The following is a 10,179-nucleotide window of genomic DNA, read 5'->3' on the forward strand; positions in this document are numbered from 1 at the left end:
CCAAATTTGTGTTGAGCTTTGCTAAAAACTTTGAAATATGAAGTAAAATGAGGGAAAGCTGACTTTTTAAAAAGGTACATAAAGGTATTAGTAAAAGGATGCTAACCTACCCACTTAATAAACACTGAGTGATTTTTAGGCACCAGAACTTTATTTTTTTAATATGAATTTATTGATTTTAACTGGAGGCTAATTATTTTACAATATTATAGTGGTTTTGCCATACATTGACATGAATCTGCCACGGGTGTACATGTGTTCCCCATCCTGAACCCCCTCCCACCTCCCTTCCCATCCCATCTCTCTGGGTCATCCCAGTGCACCAGCCCTGAGCACCCTGTCTCATGCATCTAACCTGGACTGGCAATTCATTTCACATATGATAATATACACGTTTCAATGTCATTCTCCCAAATCATCCCACCCATGCCCTCTCCCACAGAGTCCAAAAGACTGTTCTATACATCTGTGTCTCTTTTGCTGTCTCACATATAGGGTTATCACTACCATCTTTCTAAATTCCATATATATATGCGTTAGTATACTGTATTGGTGTTACTTCACTCTGTATAATAGGGTCCAGTTTCATCCACCTCATTAGAATTGATTCAAATGTATTCTTTTAAATGGCTGAATAATATTCCATTATGTATATGTACCACAGCTTTCTTATCCATTAGTCTGCTGATGGGCATCTAGGTTGCTTCCATGTCCTGGCTATTATAAACAGTGCTGCGATGAACATGGGGGTACACATATGTGTGTATGCCCAGCAGTGGGATTGCTGGGTCATACAGCAGTTCTATTTCCAGTTTTTTAAGGAATCTCCACACTGTTCTCCATAGTGGCTGTACTAGTTTGCATTCCCACCAACAGTGTAAGAGGGTTCCCTTTTCTCCACACCCTCTCCAGCATTTATTGCTTGTAGACTTTTGAATAGCAGCCATTCTGACTGGTGTGAAATGGTACCTCATTGTGGTTTTGATTTGCATTTCTCTGATAATGAGTGATATTGAGCATCTTTTCATGTGTTTGTTAGCCATTTGTATGTCTTCTTTGGAGAAATGTCTATTTAGTTCTTTGGCCCATTTTTTGGTTGAGTCATTTATTTTTCTGGAATTGAGCTGCAGGAGTTGCTTGTATATTTTTGAGATTAATTCTTTGTCAGTTGCCTCATTTGCTATTATTTTCTCCCATCCTGAAGGCTGTCTTTTCATCTTTCTTATAGTTTCCTTTGTTGTGCAAAAGCTTTTAAGTTTAATTAGGTCCCATTTGTTTATTTTTGCTTTTATTTCCAATATTCTGGGAGGTGGGTCATAGAGAATCCTGCTGTGATTTATGTCGGAGAGTGTTTTGCCTATGCTTTCCTCTAGGAGTTTTATAGTTTCTGGTCTTACGTTTAGATCGTTAATCCATTTTGAGTTTATTTTTGTGTATGGTGTTAGAAAGTGTTCTAGTTTCATTCTTTTACAAGTGGTTGACCAGTTTTCCCAGCATCACTTGTTAAAGAGATTGTCTTTTCTCCATTGTGTATTCTTGCCTCCTTTGTTGAAGATAAGGTGTCCATAGGTGCATGGATTTATCTCTGTGCTTTGTATTTTGTTCCATTGATCTATATTTCTGTCTTTGAGGCACCAGAATTTTAAATGGATGATCCTTTCCCATAAACAGAAGTCCAGAGTCCCTACTGCTTCCTTCTGGGAGCTGCCATGTCTCTTCTTGTAGCATCATAAATAAGGGAAATCAGGATTTTTCACATTCTAAAGGAAACTTGTTACCATCTGCTCCAGGATCTGACTTATCAACCAGGGCCAACCACTGGGATTTGCGTGGAAGGATCATTAGAAAGATGTGGTCCCCTGAAGATCCTAAACCATATCTGCTGCTTTAGGGACAAGCTAATAATGGCTCGGCCGGAGAAGGCGATGGGACCCCACTCCAGTGCTCTTGCCTGGAAAATCCCATGGATGGAGAAACCTGGTAGGCTGTAGTCCATGGGGTCGCAAAGAGTCAGATACGATTGAGCGACTTCACTTTCACTTTTCATTTTCATGCATTGGAGAAGGAAATGGCAACCCACTCCAGTATTATTGCCTGGAGAATCCCAAGGATGGGGGAGCCTGATGGGCTGTCGTCTATGGGGTCGCACAGAGTCGGACACGACTAAAGCGACTTAGCAGCAGCAGCAGCAATATTGGCTCTGCACCCAGAATCCTGGGTTTTCGCTGATCAGAATTCAGACTTAATGTTGCCCAGGATGTTCAAAATCACATCAGAGAGAATAATTTGTCATGAGGATAAATAAATAATACATTTGCTAGTTAGCGTGCAAATAAATGATGACTCCTGGAAACTGTAACCTATTCAAATCCTATCTTTTCGAGCAAAATTGGGCCTACCATATAGGCAGAACTGCTCCTCCATTTCTAACTTTAATGTTCCTGCTTTGGCACAGGTATTCCTTTTCATTAGAGCTTTTCAACCAGAAAAGCTAATACCGGAATATATTATACTACATATTTACCTCAAACTTAACAGGACTGAAGCCTTGGTGGAGCAGTTGACATGCGAGGAATACTAACAGCACTGAGCAGAGCAGGGGAAAGAAAGAAACAGAAATGAGATGGAGAGTGACATTGTTGCTTATACATGAATAACGTAAAAGGCAGAGTAAAATTCTCAGGTAGGAAAGCTGGTCAGAGGCAAAGTATGCTGAGATAGATTTTTTTTTTTTAAATGGCAAAGAGTCCAACAGTAGACATTTTCCACAACTTTTACCAAATAGTGAATTTATAGGATTAAAAAATAAAATATACACATGTAGGTGGAATACTAAGGTTATTAGTAGAAATGAAAGTCAGCTAATGGATTCCTATCTTTTAAGGACTTTATTGTTAGAGTCTAGATTTATAAAGAGGGATACATCCAAAAATAGAACTCATTTTTTAATAACCAAAGAATCACTGATAGGAATTTGTGCAAGCCATAATGTTGCTCATCCCTTTACATGTTATTGATTTACCTTAGAGGAGATGAGTATAATTTTAAGAGATGGTTGGAAGACAAGACTCAGTCATTTTCACTTTATAGTACTCTATTGTGATTTTGAACTGTGGTTTTTGTGGTGCATTATTGTATAACTTTCCAAGTTATACAATAATTTGTCATACCAGCTAAGCAGCCAACTCCGTAGGAGAAATCATGCATTTTTAACTTTTTATTCTGCTATATAACACCTAGCACAGTGGTGGCCACATTAAAACCTAGTTACATATACAAAACACATCCTCCCCAGTAATACTCTTATGTGAAGGGACTGAACTGGAGCTGAGTAGTGGGCAGCCCCACAGTGCTGCCTGCAGACACATGGTCATTGCTTATGGCAATCTCTTGTGGACACTTTGAGGACAGAGATACCTCAGAATCCCCAGAATCTAGCTTGACACCTAGCACAGAGTGGGTACCCGTAGCTGGCAAATACAGAGGTCTGTTTGATTTGCAGTTCCACTTAAGGTATAAACCCACTTTGTAACCTGCAGCTCTACAGTCTTTTCCCTTCATTGTTCTCTCAAAGGATGATTAGACATAAGGTGGAACTAAAAGTCAAGAGAAGAAATTGGGTCAAATAAGCCTCAGGTGTTGAATATGACAGGAGAGAATTTGTATGACTCCCCTGGGCCCAGGAGCTGTGGAGTGTCCTTAGATGACCCGGGCAGAAGAGAGGGGGAGTTTGACAATTATGCAGAGAGGCTGGAATAGAAGCAGAAGCAGTGACTCAAAAATGGCACAGCTCCAAGCTTCGGAACCATGACGGAAGCAGGTGATGATTTGTGGAGCTATCTTAGTCTCCAACAGAAACAAGAAAAGACAGTTTTGATGAAGAAGTTGAAAGGAATAGAATGTAATAGGTAAATCTGAGGAAAACTAAGCAGACAGTTTGCACGTGTGAGCATAGTAGGTGTGCTTCCACCTTGGGGTCACTCTCCAGAGAGCCCGTGATTCCCATCTTTTCATTCTTCAGGTCCTTACTTATTCATCACTTTATCAATGGTACAGATGAACCTATTTCCAGGACAGGAATAGAGACACAGACATAGTGAATGCACATGTGGACACAGGGGAGGAGGATAGGAAGCGGAAGGTGGGATGAACTGGGAGATTAGGAGTGACATATATGTACTACAATGTGTGAAATAGACAGCTAGTGAGAGGCTGCTCTATAACACAGGCAGCTCAGCTCGGTGCTCTGTGATGACCTAGAGGGTTGGGTGGAGCAGGTGAGAGGGAGGCTCAGGAGGAAGGGGACATGTGTGTACCTATAGCTGATTCACTTTGTTGTACAGTAGAAACTAACATAACATTATAATGCAATTACACTCAAATTAAAAAAAGAAAAAAAATGAGGTTTTGCCTGGCCATCATATTGAAAACACAGCAGTACATCTCCCCCATCCCTCTGTGTGCTTTAATGGACTTGCCCTGCTCTCCTCCATAGCGTTACTCATTTCTTAAAGTACCATTTCCTTTCTTATTTATGATCTGTCTCTTTTGAGTGCAGCAAAAGAGCCACGAAGGCAGGAATGTTGGCTGTGTTAATTCTCTGCTGCCTCCTCAGCACTTAGAATAGTGCTCAGAACTTAGTAGGCATTGAATGAATGAATGAATGAATGAAGCAAACTCTCTGGAGGGAAGCACTGAGAACTGGGGATGGCAGATTTCTTGATCCATCACAAATTTTTATTTGCTAGACAATTAGATTCTCTTTCCTGGCTTCGATGTTTCATCTGTAATATTGCCTGAGTCATGACAAGTTGGGGGTAAGAGGAACATCATATTTCCCCAGGGAAAAAACTAGACTAGTACATCTCTTTAAATTTCTTCTGCTTCATAGTCCCATGACTTTGTGAATCTAAGGTTTCATGATCTAAATATTCCATTTTCCCCCACAGTGAATCCTCCTTTACCTTTTAAATCAAATGAATATCTCAATTTTATGTGAAACCCCCAAATGGTGAACTTTATCATCGGTTTATATGTGAGTAAAATACATATATATACAAGCATGCCAATAAAATACATATATAAACATACAAATGTGATGCTGCTGCTAAGTCGCTTCAGTCGTGTCCAACTCTGTGCGACCCCATAGACAGCAGCCCACCAGGCTCCCCTGTCCCTGGGATTCTCCAGGCAAGAACACTGGAGTGGGTTGCCATTTCTTTATCCAATGTATACACACCTATGTGTAAACATAAGATATAAAAGAAACCAAAATAATTTTCTGTGCCATTAGTCTACTAGTTATTCTATATTGGCAAATTGGCTAGTATATCCAGTTGAACCATTCGAAGCAGTTTTACTGATGTATTTTCTTTTTTACCACCTGTTCTTTAAAAGAATTGACCAGATGCAATAGACAATTCCTTAGCTGTTATTTAGAGAAAGCTTTGAGCTTGAATCAATATGATATTTCGCTCTGTAGGTATTGAAAATCATTCTACTGTTGTCACTAATTGCTTTGATATTCTGCAAAAGTACAAAGTGTCAGCTATTTATTAATAAATCTGTTTTTGTAGTAGGGGGTGCATCTTTACTGTTTATCATGTACCAGCAGTAAAAAGTACTGAAGCCCTGAGTAGAGCATGTAATGAAAGACTCTGTCAGTGTGCGGTGTATCTGCTGATTAGAAAGCAGGGATCTTGTGTAAAGGGATACACAAGAAGAAGGACAGTATACAGACAATTCTTCCAAAGCCCTCATCGCCAGTGATTACTCTTACATGGATTAAATGCTGTCAGATACAATCATTTATCAAGCAGTTGTGAAATGGGGAAATAAAAAATTAAAAAGAGATTTCTGATGGCTTGTCACAGTCAGCCACTGGGCTAGGCTTGCATAGAATTCATGAGATTAAGTAGATAAAACACACATTTATTTGATTCTCTGGTGTAACTAAATTGAGAAAGGTGGTTTGCAAGACAGATATCTCATGTCTTTTAGTCAGCAGTGAGTGATAGAGAAAGCAGTCCTCTATCTTCATCTTTTCCACAGAACTCTTCTAGAGATGCAAACCGCAGCTCCAAACCATCCTGGGAAACAAAATTGTTTCCTCAGACAAGAAGGAGTGATGGGAGAATGTACTCCTCCATCATATACAAGCCACCATGTACTCAAATTTATTGCTGGATGTAGATGTCTAAGAATTATTACTTGGGGAGCATTGAGAAAACTCTCTTAGTCCCCAAGGATCATTTGCACCAGCTTAGATCAGTCTCTGAAATCATCATCACTCTGTCTGACAATTACAGGGACCCAAATTCCATGGATTATTTTTTTCTCCAGGTCTAGTTTAAGGATGTTTAAGGACTAGTTTAAGGATGACACCAACAAAAATGAACTTTATCTGGACAAGAAATACAATATAGCTCCTAGGGACCCTGTGCTGGAAACTCAGAGGAGCTGAGCATGTGTACATAGCCTCTAGTTCGTCCAGACAGACCACAGACTTCTGCTCTGGCAGAACATCTAAAGCTTTTCAGAACATGTGAATTAAATGCCTAATACAATATGTGCCAAGCCAATAGTGAGGAATACAAGTGACTTCTGTTTCTAGTGGGAGGAAAGTGTATAAATAAATAACTGCACACGTGCAATATGCTAACTGAGAAATGCATTATGCTGGTTAGGGTTTAAGTGGAATTAGTAACATATTGGGCTAGAGGAAAAGTTTCATTTAAGCTTTATGGAGAATGTGATTCTAGGAGGAGGCTTCTAGAAGGGTTGAGGGTCATCAGATAAACCAGGAAGTTTGAAATATTACAAAAGGCCTTTTTTCCTCTTAGTGCTCAGCGCTGACCAGTTGCACGCCTCTTTTCCTCCACTGCCTCCCAGTTCTAGATTAGTTGTCGCCATGGGTTTTGGAGACTTGAAAAGCCCCGCTGGCCTCCAGGTGCTCAATGACTACTTGGTGGACAAGAGTTACATAGAGGGATATATGCCATCACAAGCAGATGTGGCAGTATTTGAAGCCGTCTCTGGCCCACCACCTGCTGACTTATGTCATGCCCTCCATTGGATAATCATATCAAATCTTATGAGAAGGAAAAGGCCAGCCTGCCAGGAGTGAAGAAAGCTTTGGGCAAGTATGGCCCTGCTAATGTGGAAGACACCGCAGAAAGTGGAGCTACAGATAGTAAAGATGATGAGGACATGGATCTCTTTGGATCTGATGAGGAGGAGGAAAGTGAAGAAGCCAAGAGGATAAGAGAAGAACATCTTGCCCAGTATGAGTCAAAGAAAGCCAGAAAACAAGCACTTGTCACCAAGTCTTCCATCTTATTAGATGTGAAACCTTGGGATGATGAGCCTGATATGGCAAAACTAGAGGAATGTGTCAGAAGCATTCAAGCAGATGGCTTGGTCTGGGGCTTTTCTAAACTAGTTCTGGTTGGGTATGGCATTAAAAAACTTCAAACACAGTGTGTAGTTGAAGATGACAAAGTTGGGACAGACATGCTGGAGGAGCAGATCACTGCTTTCGATGAGTATGTACAGTTTATGGATGTGGCTGCATTCAACAAGATCTAAAATCCATCATGTATCAGTGCCCTTAAGTAAAAGTTTGAAAGACAAAAAATAAATAAATAAATAGATAGATAAAATATTACAAAAGAAATGCCGAAAAATGAAATAGTCTTGCACAGTGCAGTGGTTCCTCTCTGACAATTGGTGCTTTGAATTCTTCCCACCCCAGCCTGATTCACATAGTTTTTTTCTTCTGTGGCAGCTTTCATTCATATAGCACTATGTAGCTTATGAGTATTTACATATGTTGTCTCATTTGATCTTCTGGCCACCTTCAAGTTTTTTCAGGCTTAGGAAAGACTGGCCAAGCACTGCAGAAAATTATCTGAGTGATGATTTTATCAACTTCTTTAAGGAGAGTACATAGCAGGCTCCAGCCTGTACACATAGAAACATTAATTCATTACATGTCGTGGGTGTCATAGGGCATTAAGACTTAATCCTCTGGTTGAGAAAGCGTAGGATAGATATCCACCAAATTCATCTCCTTGTTGTCCTGACTACAAAGATATGTTTGTCAGCCTCCCCAGAAACAAAGTGGGACCAAGTGTCTAAGTTCTAGTCAACAGAACACACAGAATTGACGCATGCTGCTTCTCAACCAGCCTCATAAAATCCTCCTGTGTGCTTCTCCATACCCTTTCCCTGTCCACTGGCTGAAATGAGAGGACCCTGAAGATATAGAGAACAGAGTCATAAAAACCACCTGCCAAATACCATTATCATACTGTTATGGAAGAAAAAATAAAGTTTTATTATGTTAAGCCATTAAATTTGGGGACTTATTTCTTAAAGTGATTAGCCTTCCTTGATTAGGATGGCAGATGTATTATTTCCCAAGATTTATAGCTAAAGAAGGGCTTCCCTGCTGACTCAGATGGTAAAGAATCTGCCTGCAATGCAGGAGACCCATGTTCAATCTATGATTTGGGAAGATCCCCTGGAGAAGGGAATGGCTACCCATGCCAGTATTCTTGCCTGGAGAATTCCATGGACAGAGGAGCCTGATGGGCTGCAGTCTGTGGGCATGAAAAGAGTCAGACACAACTGAGGAACTGACACTTCTGTAACTAAAGAAAGAAAGATTCACCGAAAAGGAAACTTTGACCAAGGCAAAATGGAAAGTAGAGAATGGAAACTCCACTTGAATGCACACTATGTGACTCTAGAGCCCCTACTCTTACTGTTCTCCCCAGCATCTTCTCTATATAGAGGCGAAGGGCTGCACAAGAACTAGGTCCAGCATAACAGTTCTTTAATCACCAGTGATTTGGTGACTACCTACAGCCAGCTGAATTACACTTTGGCTTTGAGAATAAAGTCCCAATGGTGTTCCCCTCAAAAGTTATAGCTCAGTTGGTAAAGAATCCTCCTGCAATGCAGGAGACCCCGTTTTAATTCCTGGGTCAGGAAGATCCTCTGGAGAAGGGAGAGGCTACGCACTCCAGTACTTTTGGGCTTCCCTTGGGGCTCAGCTGGTAAAGAATCTGCCTGCCTTTGGTATAGGAGACCTGGGTTTGATCCCTGGGTTGGAAAGATCCCCTGGAGAAGGGAAAGCCTACCCATTCCAGTATTCTGGCCTGAAGAATTCCATGGACTGTATAGTCCATGGGGTTGCAAAGAGTCAGACATGACTGAGTGACTTTCACTTTTCATTTTGAAAAGTTAGCTGAGCTTTGGCCTTTTCATTTCTGCTAGGAAACTGGCATGCCTCCCAACATCTCCTACCCAGTACCAGAGAGACACATCTGTCTCTTTGTTCTGCAGCTTTGTCACTCAAAGCATCATCTACAGACCAGGAGCGTGGGCATCCCGGGGAAGTTATTAGAAATGCAGAATTGAAGCCTACTGAACCAAATATGCATCTTAGCTAAATCTCCAGGTGATTCTTATGCACATTAAATTTTGAGAAGTGTGGGTCTGCTGCTGCTGCTGCTGCTAAATCGCTTCAGTCATGTCTGATTTTGTGTGGCCCCATAGACAGCAGCCCACCAGGCTTCCCCATCCCTGGGATTCTCCAGGCAAGAACACTGGAGTGGGTTGCCATTTCCTTCTCCAATGCATGAAAGTGAAAAGTGAAAGTGAAGTCGTTCAGTCGTATCGGACTCTTCACGACCCCATGGACTGCAGCCTACCAGGCTCCTGCATCCATGGGATTTTCCAGGCAAGAGTACTGGAGTGGGTTGCCATTGCCTTTTCCGAGTGTGGGTCTACAGCATCACTATAGCTTGAGATTTGCTTTCCTGACTTAGAGTATCCCAGCATTTGTTGTATGTTCTAACCAGTATCCTCTTCATCTCGGCAAGTCTCCGTGCATTCTCTTACCTTGACCACACCCTTCTCTGGCTGCAAGTGTGTTGACTTCCAGATACCTGCTTTGACTCACTTCAGGCCTGAGTTTTGCTTCCTTTCATGTGTTCTAGCCATCCGAGATTGAGAATCGGGTTCCACAAGCAGGCACCAGCTCTTATAAAGTAGATGTGCACTCAAGGGAGTAGGATTTTAGGTGCTCTGTAGTTAATTGAAGTGTCATATTAGCTCCAGGTATTAAATGGGAATCTATGAAAAATGAGTCCCTGATTAATCAATGACTAG

The 10,179-nt window shown here is 41.2% G+C and overlaps 1 pseudogene; it reads left to right on the forward strand.

Annotated features, from left to right (window-relative positions):
* The first annotated feature begins 6,909 nt into the window (after positions 1-6,909).
* LOC104989020 lies at positions 6,910-7,588 on the forward strand (annotated as a pseudogene).
* The last annotated feature ends 2,591 nt before the right edge of the window (positions 7,589-10,179 follow it).

The sequence above is a fragment of the Bison bison genome, unplaced genomic scaffold (genome assembly GCF_000754665.1).
Source record: "Bison bison bison isolate TAMUID 2011002044 unplaced genomic scaffold, Bison_UMD1.0 scf7180017864145, whole genome shotgun sequence".
NCBI lineage: Eukaryota > Metazoa > Chordata > Mammalia > Artiodactyla > Bovidae > Bison > Bison bison.